Source organism: Anser anser, assembly GCF_964211835.1.
Source record: "Anser anser genome assembly, chromosome: 1".
In the NCBI taxonomy this organism is placed as follows: domain Eukaryota; kingdom Metazoa; phylum Chordata; class Aves; order Anseriformes; family Anatidae; genus Anser; species Anser anser.
In genome coordinates this window covers 18,579,895-18,600,414 of record NC_139720.1, presented here as the reverse complement: position 1 = coordinate 18,600,414, position 20,520 = coordinate 18,579,895, and the positions used below count along the sequence as shown (strand labels likewise).

The following is a 20,520-nucleotide window of genomic DNA, read 5'->3' as shown; positions in this document are numbered from 1 at the left end:
GCTTTAAATGCTTATAATTTTGTGATCATGTCATTTCTTAAACTACCTTATGAAGTAAGCTAAATAAGCCCTTCTCTCCACAGACCTGAAATTGGGTTTCCAAGACTTGGGTCATTCTTATACCTCTTTTCCAAATCCTGTCTTTTTTTCTATATTCTTTAGAAAAGTGGAAGGAGCAGACCAGTGATACATATCAGTGATACAGTTAATATATTGCACCCTGAAAATCTAAATCTACAGCTATATAAAGTATCGTTTAACATTTCTAAACTTTCATACAAAGTCTTTGTTATCTCTGTATTCACACTCATCATCATCATAGAGTTGCATCACATCACTCTCAAAATATACGTTTACTTTAGCTGTTTGTCATGGCCACTTCTGCAGCATCAGTTGCTTGAAGGTAATCATCTCCTTCAACTGTAATGCAAATGTAAAGTTTCTGCCTTCATGATTCAAGCTATTTAGCATACTCTGTAGAACTGACTTGTAAATATTATGTACTATTCCAGTGATGCTAGTGTGATTTTCAGATTGCCAGACTATTCACAATGACCTACTTTATTCAAAACAAACAAACAACCAAAAACAACAACAACAACAACAACAAAACATTTTGAAGATCTTATTTTATTTAAGAAATGTTAGGAATAAGCTATTTAATCCCATGAATCTAAAAATCAATAAATATTTTCTATTTAGCGGTTTTCCTAATCAGTGCAGAAATAGAGAATACAAATTTTTCATTGAAACTATGAATTTGTCATCAAATTCTCCTGCAGGTGAAGGAGGAAAATATTTATCGAACACCGTATATTGTCTATGTCATTACTGATCCTCTACATCTTTTATTTAGAGAAAACTAAATTGGAAAAAAAAATCTGCAACACCATAGCATTATGCTTTCCCATGTTCAAAAATATCGTTACTTTTTCTATATTCACTTATGCACTGTCTTCTGCATCCTTGGTTAAAATCCTAAGTGCATTTCTTTCATTGGCACAGCCACCTCTATGTGGGGTCAATATAAATATTTCCAAAGTCAGAGAAAAGATGGGTAACACCTGCATAATATAACCCACTAGTCTACTGTTGTCTCTTGTCAGCACAACTCATGAAAATTCATTGTTATGATAAGAACTCAACTATTTAAAAATACAGGGCTGTAACAAAGAGTTCAAAAGAAGAATGATGTGATTCATGTCAGGTACCTTTTTGGTATAAGAGGGGTACAAAATGAAGTAAAATATTTGAATCATTTCTGTTGGTAGTGTTACATAAGAAGGTAGTACTGAAGCTCTACCAGTGCTTGGATCCAAAAACAGGCAAGAAAATCAGGAGAGTGTGACTTCACCAGTATCCAGTTATCTTACTTTTTTAACCACAGAATGATCATGAGATGCTACACTTGTAAATCTATATTGATTTGAGTCTGCTTGTTTTGTATTCATCACTTCCTGTCACATAAAAATGTGAGTTTATATATATGCATGTGCATTTAAAAAACAAAAACAAAAACAAACAAAAAAAAAAAAACACTTCAGTAGGACAGTTTATTGTGTACTTGACTCCAGGAACTTTAATCCCAATCATTAGGATTACATTGTTATCCTCTGGTCTCCTTGTTATACTGAGTATTCGTTCTTTGGTTATGTTAAATTCAAAATGTTAGGAGACAGTTGAAAGCAAGCAGATTATCACCCAGTGTTTCCAGAAGGCATAACTACATAAAATCTTCTGGCAGCCTGGTAAGCAAGAAGGAACCGATCACAATTGGCCATTTCAGCACTGAATTCATGCATATTTCCCTCAATATTCGCAGTTCTCATTCCTAATGGGAGCTGACAGAATGTAAATGAGTTTCTAAAGGAACCAGCAAAAGTGGCAATTTTTCTCATTTAATCTTCAGATGAGCTGCCTGTCTCCCAGCTGCTGAGCTTCATTAGAATTCTGAAACTAATTTCACCTATCAACACATGATTATTGGTTTGAGTGAGGTTTTTGGGATCCTCTGAGTAAAAACCACTCTGCAAAGCAGAGTTGGCTCAATAAAATAAATAAATAAATAAATAAAAATTAAAAAGGAATAGAATAGAATAAAATGAGCAGGCTTCAGAACAGTCAGTTATTACTCTGAAGAAAACTTACATCTTTGGAGCCTGGTATAAGTCTATCCTATACAGATCATTGAAGTAAAAAAAAAGTGTGCCATGTAGTAGAGCTAGAAAGAGATCAGCCTTTATTTCTTAGCATAAAACAAGTTAGAAAGATTAATACCAAAGGTCAGTATCCTAGCAGTGGCTGTTGTGAATTCCCATACCAAAGAGCACTTATGAAATTTAAATTATAAAACACAGAATATACTGCAAATGAATAGAATCACTAATTGATTCTGCTATGTGAAGTGAGCTAGTTGTAAATATTAAAATTAGATAAATATAATCTTTTCCATGTTCTCCCTGCAGTCATGCTATAGTCACCTCCAATAATTATTCTTCTGTCACTTGTTCTTAATAAGCAATTAGTTATGTCTGATTTGAGATCCACAAACACTACTGAAGTCATCACAGCTTTGTCATCCACTGTAGGTACACAAAGCAAAAAAAAAGTTTTACTTTTGTACATTAGAGTTTGTCCAGGAAATGACATGCATCTTGCAGGAGAGGGCTTTAACTGTTACCATAAAAGTATGTCCCTGGCACTGGACAATTGTATTGTGCTGTGAATGCTTCACATTTATAACCAACAAATCTGTTCTCTGTCATTCATTTACTCCTGTAGTTTGCTTTATGAATCAGTGCATGTTCATAACAAGATGTACTTCATTTCTCTCACTGCTTTGATTTTGGAAGTCAAGTTTTCACTAATCTTGGAAACTATCCCCTGCTCTCTTAAAGTACAGTTCATTTCTCACAATAATTCAGCTTTGACCTTGTTATCAGCTACATCACAAATAATTTGTCTCTGTTGGTCCATCTGTTATCAGTTCAGCTTACATGATTTAGATATATTATGTAGGGCTAACAGAATGGCTAATAGTCTCAACTGGCAGCCTGTTTCTCATAAAGAAAATGTCCCTGTCCCCTGTGGTATTATTGGATGTATCACAGAAGTCTTGAAATTTCTAAGTGACTTTGCCTAACATTTTATATTCCCCTTCTTTCTCCCAGAAGAGCATTGCTTTCAGCTCACACGAAATTTTGATTGTTTCCAACTCTGATTTCTCTACACTACTACCGACTTTAGCTTAGTGCAGCCTCTGACATGGACGTTAAGGGGACACAGAGGCAATGAGCAGAGAAAATGATGTTTACTTCCTATCCCTGTCTTATGGTATGTAGCAGTTTGCAAAAAGGTAAGTGTACCACAGTGGAGGTTAGCATAATCTGATTTCATTGGCTGTTGAACATATGGAATGAAGCTAATGATAAAAAACTAAAATCTATTGATCAAAGCAGAAGGTTTGTTTTCTTTCTTCAAATGAAGATTTCCCAGGAAATAAACAGAAAGTCTGGAATAGAGGAGGACTTGGCAACAAAATAGCATTGCAATGCATTTTCAATTCTATGGTCAATGGAGCACAAGGATTTCTAAAAATAAATAAATAAATAAATAAAAATTAAAGAATAAGGAGTAATCACACAGATTCATACAACTGTCACTTGTGTTTACAGTTTTAATCTCAACAGACACACTGTAATCAAGTTCTTATAAGGAATGAAATGTAAACGTCCAGCTAGTTTATATGTATTACAGAATGAACTGTAGCATAGTCAATGCCATATCATATGTGTAGGCTCACATCATAAGCTTAAAGAGGACATTCATATTATACAGCTGATAAATGGTCTGCAAAATATACAGGATATATAAATGCAATAGCCTACAGTTTGAAAAACTTGTAACTCCATCAAAGATCCCTAACATTTTTCCAAACTACCATAATTAAGAACAGTTTATTACATTACTGTACTTTATGAATGTGTTACTACTTTACAAGACAATTTGTTGGGTTACCACAGAAAGACATTATTATTCAGTACATAGCAAGTGACTTTAACAGGACTGTTTTTCATTTCTCATATTCATGCATTCAGTGTAGCTAATAACCCATAAAACACCTTTACAGTCAATTTAACCTGCTTTAAAATTGTATTTGTCAACCATACAACAAACTCCACTTGCTGCCATTGTTTCCACAGGTTACCACCCTACTAATATTTTACAGTAAAATCAATGGTAAAAGTTTTGACATATCATAAAAGTGAATCTTAACATTGTATTATCCATGCAACCAAAGACCCTTTCCTGAAGAATGAACTAATCTTTGCCTTCTTTTTGTTATTGTTTGCTGTAATTAATTTTTGCAGTTTCTAAGCCCTGTTTTCTTACTTATCCTGGGTTCTTACTTCATGATGTTTGGTGTTTCCCCTAAAGCAGTGCTACATGGATATGTGTGTGGGTAGGAAAAGCATAACACAGTTCTGAGGCAGATGACAAGGAGGGACAATATATGGAGAGTGGAAAAGTGAAGTAAGGATAATGGAAATAACCTCGATAAAGTAACTATGCACCAAAAATCCAAAACAGCATATGGAAGGGTAATTTAATGTGTCAAAGCTGTGGTAACTGGGAGGAATTACCTTTTATTAGCTACAGTACTGTAGTGTTATATTGTATTTGTACTATTATGACACCCAGTTATGGTAAGCCTTCTGCTTGAATGTAGCACAAAAAACAGCAGCCTTTTCCTTTCAAACTAGATTTATCAATGATTCCTCACAAGCTCAGACAAATCAATTCCTGCCTTCAGGAGCACTCATTTTGATCACATGCTGTAGAAACAAGCATGGTTAGAATACTTTTCACGGTATTTGCCTGCACACTGTAGGAGGGTCCTGGTATCTCAGTGCACATTTACCAGAATAAACACATTCTTAGAGTGAATGTACAATGAACAAAACTGTTCTTTGCAAAAGATTTCATAGCTAGCTAGAAATGTGAATAATTTTTGACTTTTTTCTTGTTTTCTTTTTAGGTCAATATTCTATTTGACTGTAATTTCTTAACAAGTTCATTTCAAAGGCTGTCACTAACTAGATTTTCTGCTCTTGGTTGATAAATCACTGATGACTCTTACTCTCATCATAAAAAAAAAAAAAAGAGAAAGAGAGAGTAAAGAAAAAATCTGGTCCTGGGAGCACAGGAGCAGATACAGTCACACAGCTTATTAATATGGATACTGTGTCTTAAAGAAAAGAAAATAAAACAAAAAATCAGTGCAAGGTAAGAGTTAAAATAGGAAATAGGAAAAGAAAAAACTCACTAAGTAACACTGAAATGAAAATCACCTTGAATTACATAATAATCTGAAAATTGTGAAAATTATACAGTCCTGACCAGAATATAATATTTATTTCACAATGATACAAATTCCATTTTTCAGTTTTAATCACAGACTCTTGCTTCTTCATATGATTTCAGTTATCCAATTAATGATTCTTGTCTAATATATACAATATTTCTATATGTTCATTAATATCTTCTGCTCTGAGGATTTTTCTTTTCCTGACTGTGACTCATTAACATCATTTCCATTTTTTTTCAGAGTGACTATGTTTTATCTTTTGTTAAAACATTAACCACTACCTTGCATTGAACATAACATCCAAACACAATTTTAAAGAAACCCACCAACTCAAGGGCTCTGTACGGGTGAGGCAGCACATTGACAATCACACAGCCTCAGGGAGACCACTGTTATTTCCCTGAAATCAGTGAGATGACTTTCGTTGTTTCCAAAGCTGTCAGATCATTCCTAGAAATGTCTATTCAGATGAATGAGAAAAATTACAGCTGAGATTATAAAGCCACATTTAAGTGAGTCTGAGTTCTTTTTATCTTAATCTTTTCTGTGTCATGCAAGCTTTTGTGCCAGACAGATTAAACACGGATTTGGGATATTCAAGGGAGGATGAGGATACAGGTATTGTGGCATTCCACTTGCTTTAACAACAGGACTGTCAGAGAGAGCATGAGTCACTGCTATATTCTGCAGTCTGTGAAATGGCTGATATTAAGAAAACCTCAGAGTGGAATAACCTTATTTCAGTCTTCTTTCTCTCTTGTCATCTTTATACACACACAGCATACGTTATACTGGACCACTAGCCATGGTAAAACTCCATTTACATAAATGTGCTTCATGAATTGAACTTGCATTTTTTCTGTCCTATTCTCTGGGTTTCCAGAATTGTTAATATGAAGCTGAAGCTTTTTCATAGTTATAAATGTCATTCACAGTGGTAGGTTATACTTATTCATTTGCTTAATTAGTTCATTTATCAAATGGATGTGTTCCATTGTAAAGAAGCCTGATTAAAAGCCTGTCTTTTCTGTTGGTTGGTTGGACTCCAGCCCGGCTGTGAGTTGATTTTATGAAAACCAGCCAAAAAGTTTACAGAACATGAGCCTGATAGATCTCCAGTTCCTCCTGTTGTGTTCACAAGAGCATTAATAACAAGTAATTTTTCTGAAATTACAGAAAATTAGGAATTTTCTTTCATTTGTCTGTTGAGGACAGTTAAAATTGGCCTCATTAGAATTATTATTTATATTGCATTGGTTTCATTGTGAGTGCTAAAAAAGTGTAATACAGAGTCATTCAAAGACTTTAAGTTGTAAAGACAGGAGACAAAGTGTGAAAGGAGAAATGGAGACACAGAAAGGTGAAACGACTGTTTAGAGACCACACAGAAAGTCACAACAAAATCAAAAATAGAATGGGTCTCCTGTCTTTCAGTTCACATTGTTTCCAAAATCTCTAGTAAAAGTTCATAAATTCTCTGAAATAAGTTCTCTAAATGTTGAATATAGTTTTTCTCACTGTCAACTGAATGAACATCTGCTGTTTTCTTGGCAACAGATCCTGCCATTTTTGGGTGCATAATACGCTTTGTTCCTTTGCAGCATTTATCGTGATATTTCACAAATATATATTAAAACTGTGCTAACATAAAGCACATATTACAATATATTGCACTTAAGGGTTTAACAGAGTGGGCACAAGAACAGATTGACCTTTAAATGTACGTTGGGAATATTTTGTGTACATTTCTGTTAAAAACAGCTAAATGTTGGGGGAAATCAAAGAACTACATTTGTGCTATGGAAAGCAAGGGTGAAACAGTACCTATAGGATGAGTTCTCTCATAATTACTGCATTTAATAGACTATGAATAAATAATTTTTGGTCAAAGAGAGTCAGTGTGTTTATGAAAAGATAAGGAAGAATGATCAAGACACTTGTATGTTGTTATAAGTGCAACAATTAGATTTTGCTTATCTATCTATCTATCTATCTATCTATCTGTTTGTTCCAAAGATCCACACAGTAAATAATGGCCTAAAGCTATGGCAGAGCAAAAACATTGCTAGCAGATCAGCCAGCCATAAAGCAAACATAACGTGGTTACTTGGAATGACTAGCAGCAAACACTGACTGAAAACAATTACTGGAGAACTAGGTCACAGAGACTGATGAAGTATCTGGTTCCTGAAACCTAAAGGAACAGTTGATCCAAGTGGTTGATGGTGAATGGTCATCAGGACTCTGTAATTTTGATGAGGCCATTCTATACAGCGTTCTATATTTCACCTGTGATTGCAGGCCCCTGAAAACTCAATACATCCTTCAAGTATGAAGAGCAAGTGGCGTGAAACAAAAGAGGAAAGCAGTGAGAATCTGCTTCAGAACTTAGTACAACCAAAATAATCTACTTTTATTTAATCACCTTGTCATTAGTATAAAATTTATAGCACCATTTGAGCATTTCTTTTCTAAAAAATAATATATTAGAGACCCAACTGGGGCTAAATAAAGCCTCAGTCATAAAAAGAATCTTGTTGATCAGTGGGGTTTACTGAAATCAATCACAGAATTTGAACTTATTGAGCAAAGAAGCTTGTTTAAAAACAACAACAACAGCAACAACAACAAAAACATTAAAGGTTCTTGGTTTTATGTCCATGTTTGAATTGTATCCCAATGCAATATCAAGGCAAGACTTCAGCCTTCCCATCTTATTTCACATCCCAAATCTTAATTTTAATGGAAAAGAAAGCTGGAAGCACAGAAAAAAAAAAAAAAAAAGACGGGGAGCACTTTTGAGCTGGTTCCTAGTGAGGACCAGGAGTTCAGCTGCTCCATGTCTTGTATGCAGATGCAGAGAGCAGAAGGTCTGCATTCCACTGATTCTCTTGTCAAGTCAGGGTCCCAAAGAACATAAATATACACAATAGCCAAGTGCTCTGAAGTTTACTTTCACTGTATTAAAAGTTTTATAGTTTTTTATTATTTCTTTTCATCATGATATATGTCCTAATTCACTATATGATTATTTTAATAACATTATTTCAAATGCCTGTGAGATAGGGAAAATGGGGAACTGAAATACAAAGGATATGGTTCATATCACCTAATTTCTGCTTTCTGAAATTCAGTCATTTTATCCATATAAGCTGTCCATGCCCTGAAAGAGTCATTCAGGTTGGTTTAGCTAGTTTCAGACTAACATTATCCACCTACAAATCAGTCATGTAATCTCAAGTTCACAATTATCTACAAAGAAGAGAGGACTAGACATCGCCTGATTCATTGTGCAGTTATTTTAAGATGAAATTAAACATTTTCTAACACTTCTTTCCCTGACGTTGACTCTGGATGCAATCTACATGTCTATTTGTCTAAGAAAGAGAATATATAGCCTTAGAAAGATGCTTCCTTCAGTTCAATATTTTCTAAATTTAGAAGAAGCATCCTATTGTCCTTGTTCAGTTAATGAATTATAATCAATCATCAATATGTATTAAGGCAATGTATATCTCAACATCTTTCTTGATTAGCCACAAAAATTGTTAAACTTTGAAGTACTAGAGAGAGGTCAAAGAACACAAAGCAGAAAAAAATACCAAAACCCTTTAAAATATCTTGAGTTTAACCCAACATAGTCTCTTAAAAAAATATCACAGAAGAACATAAAGCATCACTGTCCTCGTTTTGGCTATGATAGAGTTAATTTTTCTCCAGGTAGCTGGTATGGTGCTGTGTTTTGGATTTAGGATGAGAATAATGTTGATAAGATGCTGATGTTTTAGTTGTTGCAGAGCAGTGCTTACACTAAGCCAAGGACTTTTCCCACACTGTCCTGCCAAGAACAGGACAGAGGGGAAGAACAAGAAGAAGAAGAGGGGACAGAACCAAGACAGCTGACCCAAAGTGGATATTTCATACTATGTGTCATCATGCTGAACAATAAATACAGGGTGCCTGGCCAGGGCTTTATTACAGCTCACAAGCTTTTACTTTTGTTTTTCTCCCGATTCTCTCCCCCATCCCTCTGGGAGGGTGGGTTGAGCAAATAGCTCTCTGGTGATTCTGTGCTGAGCTGTCTGCCTCGTTAAACCACAACAGTCTCAACTTCCTTCTTGATTAGCCACATAAATGGTTAACTTTGAAGTGCTAGAGAGAGGCAAAAGAACTCAAAGCAGAAAAAAAAAATACTGAAACCCCTGAAAATAACTTGAATTTAATAAATCTTGAGGCTCTTAAACAAATAACACAGAAGAGCATAAAGCATCAAAGATGTAGATTTTATGAACTCTGAATATACTTGCATACTCGCTGAGGTTGCTGAGATAGTTGTGCACAAGGCTGATCAAAAGGCAAAGAGGTAGGCTCTGTTGATATTCTAATTAAGGAAGAATATTTCTTCTTTGACAAAGCACTGATTTTGAGGTGGATTTCTGTATTTAAATTCTATTTCCTATCTTTTTAGTTTACAGTGTAACTATTTCCCTTCTTATTTTCATTTATTTTATTCATCACACTTTAGGTTTCTTAAGTTTATTCTTTCCCTTCATTTGGCTAAATTCACAAACTTGTTACTTTCATCAGTTTCATTACGAATCCTTGGTTTTATTACTTTTCATTGTCAAATTTAGTTTTGTATTTCTAGTGCCTTGATTCTGCTAGAAAAAAAAAATTAAAAAATTGCTGTTATTCACTGCTGTTCATCAATCTTAGTCAAGTGATTTCTATTCAAAGCTAATCAAAAAGTCAGTTGGTATTAGCTAATTATAGAAAAAAAAAGGAAAAAACTTTCTATATATAGTCAGAAAGACAGCAAGAAATGCATACACAGTTCTAATTATTTTAACTAATTCTTTAGTCTGCTAGTTCTTTAATTATACAAGTGCAAGCCTAAGGCCAAATGCCCCTTACTTGCTTTTAATAACATAGCCCACAAGATGGACACCAAAGTGAATTAGGTCAACCACTTAGATAAAAATTAAAAACAAAACAAAACAAAAAAACAAAAAATAAAATACAACCTATAAATAGCAAGCCAATTAACAGAGATTGCATGAAGGCAGTCTGACTGTTATGATACGTAGCACATATCAGAGGAGATCTGGATTACCTAAGAGCAAGCCCATGCACCGTAATCCCAAGTGAGTTCCATAAGCATAAGGCTATGAGTTAAACAATATGAAACAAACAAGCAAACAAAAACTTGTCTTCTGCAAGATACTTCACTTTCTGTAAGTAATTGCATATTTATTACATTGAAGCACACAGTCCAGTGCCACAGGCTTTTATCAATTTTTCATACATATAGAACAGCTTCTTAACAAAAGACTGAAGAAGAGCCACTACAGATCTATCAGTCACTGCACTATCGGCCACTAGGATGATAATCAGGATAATCAGAAAGAAATTAGGGGCTGGAATGAAGACACCCATTCTTTCGTGTTTGGGAGAACCACACTTACCTATAAGATTGTGCATGGATAGTATGCACCAAGCATTTCTAATGACAGTTCAATCAATAGTCATTAGTGAGTTTGAGTTGATAGCCAAATAAATGCCTTTATTCCTCACAATACCCTAAAATAAAACTAAAATTATTTATGGGACTGGTAGAATATAATGTTTCTATTACCTTTTAGCAGCTCTGTAAACTTTGGTTATAAAGATCAAACAAGAGAGGTTGTACCAAGGACAAGGTAGGACAAAGAATCAGCAGTAAAAGAGCAGTGGTTTGTACTGAGAATGGTGATGTGAAGGTGTGAGACACGGGATTCAATGAAAGTTTTTGAGCTGTGAAAGAAGAAGGTAAAGTGTAAGAAGCAAATGGAATGAGAGTAAGCACCACAGAACAAAATTGGTGAAACATGAAAGCTTCATCGTAATGAGAGGTTGCAATGTAAAGATTACATAATACCCTCCTCCACTTTGTAGCAGATAGTTAAGAAGCATGTATAATTATTAGAAAATACTATTTCTTTATGACAATGTGGGATTCTTACTAATATCAAATAGATCTAAGCCAGTGTTGTTAGATTTTGTGATATGTTCACATACCTGATGTTTATAAATCTTCCTGTTACATACATCAACTGGGATTCAAACATAAAATCTGTAAGCAAAAATGAAGAGCCTATTCTGTAATGTGTTGCAAGATGTCTCACATCTTTTTGTATATATTTAATGATGACAGAATTGAGAGCATATGTATATATTTCACCTGGGAAGGAACAACCGCATGTGTCAGTATAGGCTGGGGAACGACCTGCTGGAGAGGAGCTCTGTGGAGAAGGACCTGGGGGTCCTGGTGGACAGCAGGCTGACTATGAGTCAGCAGTGTGCCCTGGTGGCCAAGAAGGCCAATGGGATCCTGAGTGCATTAGAAGGAGTATGGCCAGCAGGTCAAGGGAGGTGATCCTCCCCCTCTACTCTGCCCTGGTCAGGCCTCACCTGGAGTACTGTGTCCAGTTCTGGGCTCCCTGGCACAAAAAAGACAGGGATCTCCTGGAAAGAGTCCAGTGGAGGGCAACAAAGATGACACGGGGCCTGGAGCATCTCCCCTGTGAGGAAAGGCTGAGAGGTCTGGGTCTGTTCAGCCTTGAAAAAAGAAGTCTGAGAAGGGACCTTATTAATGTTTACAAATAAGTTATGTGTGGGAGACAGAGGGAAATGGCTAACCTCTTTTCAGTGGTTTGTGGGGACAGGACAAGGGGCAATGGCCACAAAATGGATCACAGGAAGTTCCACGTCAATATGTAAAAGAACTTCTTCATGGCGAGAGTGATGGGGCACTGGAACAGGCTGCCCAGGGAGGTTTTGGAGTTTCCTTCTCTGAAGATATTCAAGACCCGTCTAGACACCTACATGGGCAACCTGCTCTAGGCAGGGGGCTTGGACCCAATGATCTCTTGAGGTCCTTTCCAACCCCTACAATTCTGTGATTCTGTGATATATTTAGTGTTTACAGAACACCAAAACAGTAGGGTACTAATACAGTTTGCATATATATACAATTTCAAATAGATAATAACTACGTTTTCAGCATAAGTCTACTAACACTATATACAGTACAATGCATATTCAATATTCTTCAGATCTGTGAATTCTATAAGATATAGATTGTAATGACTGCATAACTGGAAATCAAAATTTGCCTTAGTAATTTATTTTTTTTTTTCACCAGACTACTGGAAAAGACTGTGGTACTGCTGATGGATTTGGATCATTGTTTCATTATGTCTAGGTAACATTTATAATATTGCATGCATCTCAGGCATTGCTTCAAGTCAAAGACTCCCTTTAACAACTCTGACATTGGTTTTTAAGGTACTTGCAAAAGAACATTTCATAATCTACTCCAGCAATCCAGGCTTTAAGATCAGCAGTTTGAAAGGTACCGCTTCACACTGCAAATTAGAATAACTCTGAAGCTCATACAGTTTATGCCAAGCATTAACTCGAGCCCGTCAGCTCTTAGAAAATGTGTTGATAAGGCCAACTATAATGTTAACTCCTTTATCCAGGTGAAACGAGCCGTGTGTGCAAGAAGGCATGTTTGCACACCCCATTATCTAGTTTCATATCATGTTCCAGACATATCTCAGTAGTTCACTGTTTAAGAATTCACTTTTCATTGCTCCATACAGCTGATTACACACATACACACTGCACTGTTGAGTACACAGCGCAAGAGACTGTTAACAAAGGTTCTGTGTCATGCACATAATTACAAAGACACAAATATTTTTATTTTATTTTTTTATCTATTTTGTTATTTTTTTAAACCTGTTTTAAAACAAGTATCAAAACATTCTTACTCCCAAAAATATTTTCAATAACAATGTGAGTTCACTTTCCTTCTAGAGCCTAACATTTTTAGTCTACATTTGTTCCTTGTCAAATTGTTTGAAGGACATAAAGATGCTTTCTTTTCCTTTCTTTTCATGTCTCCCATCTGTCAGTATAGGTGAGAATGCATTCATCCTTTAGTTTTCCAATGTAGCAGTTTAATGTGGATATACTGGTTTCAAGACCTAAGCAGATATCTTTTCATGGAGCTATACTCACCCATGAAAATACATGAGATAGCACAAAGTTAAATCAGGGAGGCCTTAACACTGCACCATTCTGATATGTCCTTCCTTTTCTTGGGGATGCTCTCAAAGAGTGAGTGAAATTCATAGGAACTAAAAGCCATTTCAAATTTCAATATCTTTTTTTTTTTTTTCCCTCCCAAAACAATGAAACTGTCTTTGACCTGAATTTGCTCACAGAAGTGCATATAGTGTGTACATAGATATAAACAACTCCACAAAAGAAAACATGTCTTTTACAGAAATACCTTAAGGAGATTGCAGTGGGGCAAATACCATGTATATGTTGAATCACTTGTTGCATTACCATGTGATATATAAATACTTAACTGCAGAGGGCAGTGGTGTAGAATTGATACACGTATTGGAGTATGAATTTCCCTGAAGAAATGCCATTTTCCAATCTAGCCTGTGGATTTGACTCCCTAAATAAAGATAGAAAAGATCCATTGTGTACCAGCTACTGATTTCTCTCACAGTCAGGCCTGCGGTTTTATTTCAGTGCATTGGGAGCTGCAGAGAGGAGCTGCTATATACAGACCCTAGCCCCATCACCCCTCCTTGTGATAATCTGAGCAAGGTGAAGGAGTTAGAGCCATGAGGAGCAAAGGAATTAAGTTGAGCTGCAGAAAAAGAAAGGTGTTGCTTTAGCTTTTGTCTGTTTCTCACTATCCAAATCTATTTTAATTGGCAATAAACTAAATTACTTTTCCCCAAGTCAAATCTGTTTCGCACATGGCAATAGTTCATGAGTGATCTCCCTGTCTCGATCTTTTTCATCATACTTTCCTCTCCTGTCCTGTTGAGGAGGAGGAGTGAGAGAGCAGCTGGGTGGGTGTCTGGCAGTCAGCCAAGGTCAACCCACTACACTTAACAATAGTTAAAAAAAAAAAAAAAAAAAAAGACAGAATCCCATCCCCCTTTTCCCAAATAAATCTTTTGTGTACTTCCCAGTGGGAATATGTCTCAAAGGAGAACTGAAATCCGTTCAGACAAAGTGAGATAAATTATTTGCATGCCAAGTCCCACATCAGTGAGCAGGAACATTTCAAGTTCTTCAAATCTTTTAGATCAGCAGCTTTTAATATTATTTAATATTATTAATCAATTAAAATTCCAAAAAATAAAATAAAAAAGATATTTCCCTGATTGCTGTTAAGAATTCAAGCTGACTATTTATAAAATTTAATATTTGGGATCCATAGCGCTGTAGAATTACCCATGCTTGAAAGTCACCATTATACATACAGATTTTCAAGAAAATGTTTTAAAGAGGCAGCTTCACATAGAGGATATATTCACTGGATGAATAATATTTACCTCTTCTCCATTTATTTCCAAGTGGCTTGGCAAAGATCTCCTAAATATTGATGAAAGTTAGAAAGACATTACTTCTTTGTCTTTAAATCATGTAAGATTACAATGAAAACAGCAACAACAACAACAATAATAATAGCTGTATTTTAATTGTACTAAGTGTGGAAAAAAACCTTCAAGACCAGAAAATGTGTAGAACTCCTGAGTACTAACTTCAGGAGTTAATCTAACTCCACCTAGTGTTAAAAGAAGAAATTACTGCTTTCCTAGTTCTCTTTTGTGCACGGAAAAAGAGGAGAGACTTATCAAGAGGCTAGAACTGTATTTTTAATTTATTTTTAGAGGAGTATTTAAAGGTTTACTATTGACACAAATCAACATCATTGTGCTATTAAGTTGAAACTACAGAATCTGCTAAATAGATGAGACCAAAAATATTAAAAAATATGGTTAAAAAAAAGTTTTCAATCGTCAGTTTGAGTATCTATAATTTCAAGCAGTGTTGATCTTCAATTGTGTAGTGACATTTTAACCTAATAATTTTCCAAATTTTTCCTAAAAGATTCCAAAACTGTTCCACATAATAGTTAAGCATATTTTGCATATTTTGCATATTCTGAACAATGGACACACTTTGGAATTATTGGATATTGTTAGGGAGGCAGTTTTAAAGATGGTGTAGCCAGAGGTATATTGTTCAAAGAACCTTCGTATTTTAGACTGGAGGAAAGAAAAGAAAGGGAAAAAAATAAAAAGCAAGGAAGAGAAAAAACGGGAAGAAAGAAAGGGAAGAAAGAAAGGAAAGAGAAGAACGAAAACAAAGAAGAAAGGCTTAAGTGATGAAAGAACTGCTGGAAAAAGAATTAAACATTTTATAAGATTCAGGAAGTCTCTGAGGAGAAAAATCCCATAGCAAAAATATTAAAATCATTTGTGGATATGCATAATAAAATATCAGGGAAAAACAACAGAATCTTGAGGGCAAAGGATTTGCTTTTTCCTTGAAACACTCCAATTTAGAATATTTGTGACCGATAATTCATTTGGATGTTATTTCCTTTCCTGCTCCCAAACTGCTTGTGAGCAACTCCAAATTTTCTCACTTTCGTTTATTTTTGCTTAATTATTTTCAGAATAACTGCTACTATTGTTTGATATTTTGTTGTTCACAATCAACTACTCTTGATTCTAAATTGAAAGCTGGTTTGATTGCCCATGCAACAAGTCAGCATGACAACAGATAGCCAAACCCATGCACTTTGCATGCTATGCAGTACTCAGTTACAGAAAATGACATTTCCAATAAAATAATGAGATTTATGTGGTTGGTTTGGGATATTTTGTGCTGCAGTTTGAATCATCATTGTGCACTTCAATTCACAAACTATGACAAAACATTTTGTTAGGAAGGTATCTGGCTACCGTTTGTGCTTCTTACCCTCATTTCCCAAAATGAACAGTCAAAGCTCAAGAAACAAAGATTGACATATTATTTTATACTAAACAAAAAATGTAAGCCAATTTTCCCAACAATATCTACATATTAGACATTGGGATCATAGTTTATTATCTATCTACTCTAGTTTACATTTACTGATAATGTGAGTCCTTTTCCAAAGCAATTGTCTACTGTTATATCTGCAAATAGTAAATGAGTAGTCTTCAGAATTAAGTATTTAGAAAAAAAGACAATGATCATGAGATCTTGATCCGTCAATTCCTTACCGAAATTCACAAGGTTATTTGAAGAGTTTTTATTAGTTGAGACCCATAGAAAACACCTTTATTTCAGTGGTATATGAATAATCCTTTGTATGAGAACAATCTCTTTGCAATTATATGACCACTTTGTAACAGAGCATGTCGAATTCTTAATCCTGGTATTGTAAGTGAATATAGAAGATACCTCACTGAGAGAGAATGAAAATCAACAGGCTTGAATAGCTTTAAAAAACCCTGGACTTTCATTGAATTCAACTTCTTAAAAAGAAATTCTTACTATTTATAGAGCAAATAGGAGCCTCAGAGGTCTATTTTGTCATGGTACCAATAGCTACCCAAGAACAGTGCACATTCCCCATAAGCCAATAAATGTGTAAGAGATGCTTAACAGCCACATTATTGTTTCTAATTTAGTCTTCAGGAAGAAGTGAAGCAAATTTAAAAGACACTATTGTTTGCCAGTAAGGAGACTCACCATTTTCTAAGATGCTATGATTTCAGTTTACAGAGGTATTTACACTTCTGTTTACACAAACATACACTTTAGGTCAAAATGGACCCCACCAGCAAATGTGAAATGAGAACCTAATCCAAAGGTCTTAAGAATAGGCCTAGGGTTTGGTTCTGAGTTCAACCTGCTTTATACATAGAACATTTTCAAACATACACACACAAAAGAAAAAGGAGAGAGAGAGAGAGAGAGAGAGAGACCAAAAACACCAGACAGATCTCTGTTTTTCTTCTTACTATAATTTCCTGTGCTAAAGAATGAATAACAGACAATTTTGACAAAGCCAAATAATTTTCACAGCTATTTTGTTATGTTGCTATAAGCACAAAACTTGGCTTCAGATCTGTACTTACCAATTTAAAGGGATGGGAAAAGAATTAATTACATATTTTTTTTGTAGTAGTGTCCTTCTGTTTACCGTGTATCTTCTTGATAACTGGATCAAAGGAAAGCAATGGTTCAACTATTATCAACACCAGCAAAAAAGAGAAATTGGAGGGGAGGGGGGAGGGGAGTATACATGGTTAATAAAGCTAATATTTTGAGATAGGAATACCTTTAAGAGATTTCACTCTTACATGATGAAAAAAAAAAAAAAGTAATTATAAGGCAGAAATAAAAGAAGAATATATCAGTAATTCTTTTATGCAAAATATTCTGTAAAGCTTGTCATGTTCACATTCTCTTTCAAATGCAAGACAATACACTGCATATTTTTTATTATTATTATTTGTTTGTACAAATTACTGTATTGCTTCTCAACACAATATCTTAACTCTATATTTAGCACAAAGAAAGAGTAAAAACTTTGATGATGGGCACGGGATATATTTTCTTCACAACATTTTCCATTTTAATACAGCCCAGGTGTTACAGCTTGCATGAGAATTTATCACACCAAAATAAACTGCTTAACCCATAATCACAAGCACTCTAGTATTTATTTATGCAACCAGTGAAGAAACAGAGACAGTATAAGAGGGAATTCAATTTACCTGTGATCTGAATTGTTCTCTGGATGTGTCTGTCTTTCTCCTATGTAGGAACCAAGGATACCTCAGTTCAGTGGGGTGATGCCCAGTTTGGGTGGGCAGCTAAGAGTTTCTGCTGTCAGTTCATTCTAAACAAACACAGGTGAATGAAGGCAATGGTAAGTGAACAAGAAAAAAAAATGAAGGAACATGACAAGCAAAAGTTATAATGTCGTTATACTGAAACAACTGGGGAAAAAAAATAATGAGATGAGTGAGGTCTAGCTTCAGTCCACTTAACTTGAGATAGCCTGCTAGGCTAGGAGCATCAGTCACTCTAGGTTGCCTTTACAGAAAAAAACAAATTAGAGATAGGAACCTTCGGGGGTAATATATCCCACCTAAGAACCAAGACATCTCCCAGGGTTAACTACAGGGAAAACCTATAGAGCCTTTGCTCCCAGCAAGGGTATTTCAGTTTGATTCCTGTAGGTGTACTTGAGCTTTAATAAGAGAGGGGCAAAGGAGCAAGAAAGAAGTACGACTTGGACATTGGTAATTGGGAAATGAGCAAAAGTTAAAGAACCTGAAAGAGAAAAGATTAAGCAGAAGTTAATCACCATGGAAGATAAAAACAAAAACAACAAATAAACAAACAAAAAAGCCACCACTTTTTTAAAGTTTAAAAGAGTAGAGCTAGCGCTAACAACATGCATTAAGAAGCCATGCTACATTTATTATTTTTTCTTATTTTTATATTGCAGTAAGCTAGAAGAGCTCTAGTAATTGGCAAATGTCTGTCTGCACATTAAATACGGTATGAAATCAGATATAATGTTCAAGATTCTTTGAATTACACTGGCACTTGAAATATTTCAAACATCTCAAATTATGTCAATAATAAATAAGTAATAATAATCCAGCCACTCAGACAAAAAAATCCTAAAGAACTTTGGTAAAGTCCCAGATTATACTGAGAGCCAATGTCAAGATTTCCATTAATAATATTTTTTCAATATATATATTTATTCCCTTTTTAAAAGTTGAGCGGTAAGTATGCAGAAAAGAAAAAGGTATCTTACACTGATTTTTAAACTGTCTACAGTAAAACAGGATAACAACATAATTCATTGTTTATTATTTGTTGAGCAAAGTTAATCTCATAAAGTAAATGATAAAATACTCCAGTTCTTGAGTTGAACAGGAAAGCTATCTGACTTGGGAGTTGTGCAACTAGTAAGCACAGTTAATTTACACAGGGTATTTAAAATGTTAAATGAACCATAAAGGGCAGATGACAGAGACAAATAATCCTCTTCCCTGAAAGGGTAGATTTTCAGGGTCTGGGTCTCCCTTTCACATTGATGCAGTGTGAGACACTGTAGGACCTGGCTATCACTTTGTATAAATGGCTTAACCTTCATCTCTGTGTGGTCTGTCTAGTTCCATACCCTGTCAATTAAAGAAAATCAATATCTGGCACTTTTATGCTGAAAACATGGAGCCCCCTGCTTTGGTGGTAAGTAATTAGTTCAGAAATGCTTCAGGCAATAATTAACCAAACTAGACTTATTAAGAACACTTGCCTACAGCATTTTTCCTTCTCAGAGGTGTTTAATATCTATCACATAACTTCTAAATGATTTAGATTTAAGCATTTCAGCTTTTAACAATTCTACAATTAACATTGTTTGACTGGCTACTCTGTTACATAATAAATTATTCTCAAATCGCAACACCTTAGTGAACCATTAGACCTCATGTTCATTTATTTCAGTCTACAAAGAGAAAAGCACATGAATTATTTGATTCAGAAGCCTCTGATTTATATTGCTGTTCAATACTCATGGAGAGGGGTGATTGTACTATATGTTTCCATTTGAATAACAGAAAATGGATTTGATTCTACAACACATTGCACACAAAACTCCCATTGAATTAATCCAGTGAGAGTTCAACATGACAGCAAAAGGCTAAACCCTTTGGACAGCCATGGGAGCTTTCCCATTGCCTTTAGAAGGAATAGAAAATTATAGAATTCTTTTATGGTGAAGTCCAAAAATGTGTCCAATATATTGCAAATTTACCTCATCTGACTGAATGACACCATAGAAAAATATCATTCTTACTGGCCACCAGCAAGCTGCTTTTATGGCTAAAGAGCTGGCTGGAAACAGGGAATAAAAAGAAGGAATGTTATCATGATGAAAGAAAGAAAACAACAACAACAACCGTAACAAAAAAAACACCATCACAACAACAAAAAACACGCATATTTCTGTGTTTGTTGGTCCTGTGCTATTCTCATTCTTGCTGGACAGCTATGTTCCTGACATCATTCTTATGCAAGTAATTTTCAGGAGAAGAACAGAAGAATTTCACACAGAGTTGGGTTTGGGTTTTGGATTTTGGTGCTTATGTGTGTGTGCTGATTAGAAATTCAGCTTTCATGTTCACAAATCTTGATGAAAAACATTTTTGAATACTACCTTCACATTAACTAAAGGAAAGAATAATCCTATATCCCAGTTTTGTAAC

General features: G+C 35.0%; 1 long non-coding RNA gene across 1 annotated transcript in view; it reads left to right on the top strand.

Moving 5' to 3' along the window:
• The first annotated feature begins 9,638 nt into the window (after positions 1–9,638).
• The window catches only part of LOC310893022, a 25,733-nt gene continuing 14,851 nt past the window's right edge, over positions 9,639–20,520 (top strand). The window contains exons 1-2 of the long non-coding RNA XR_014578650.1: positions 9,639–9,731; positions 12,552–12,611. This is a non-coding gene — a long non-coding RNA (uncharacterized lncRNA). The remainder of the gene's footprint in view (positions 9,732–12,551; positions 12,612–20,520) is intronic.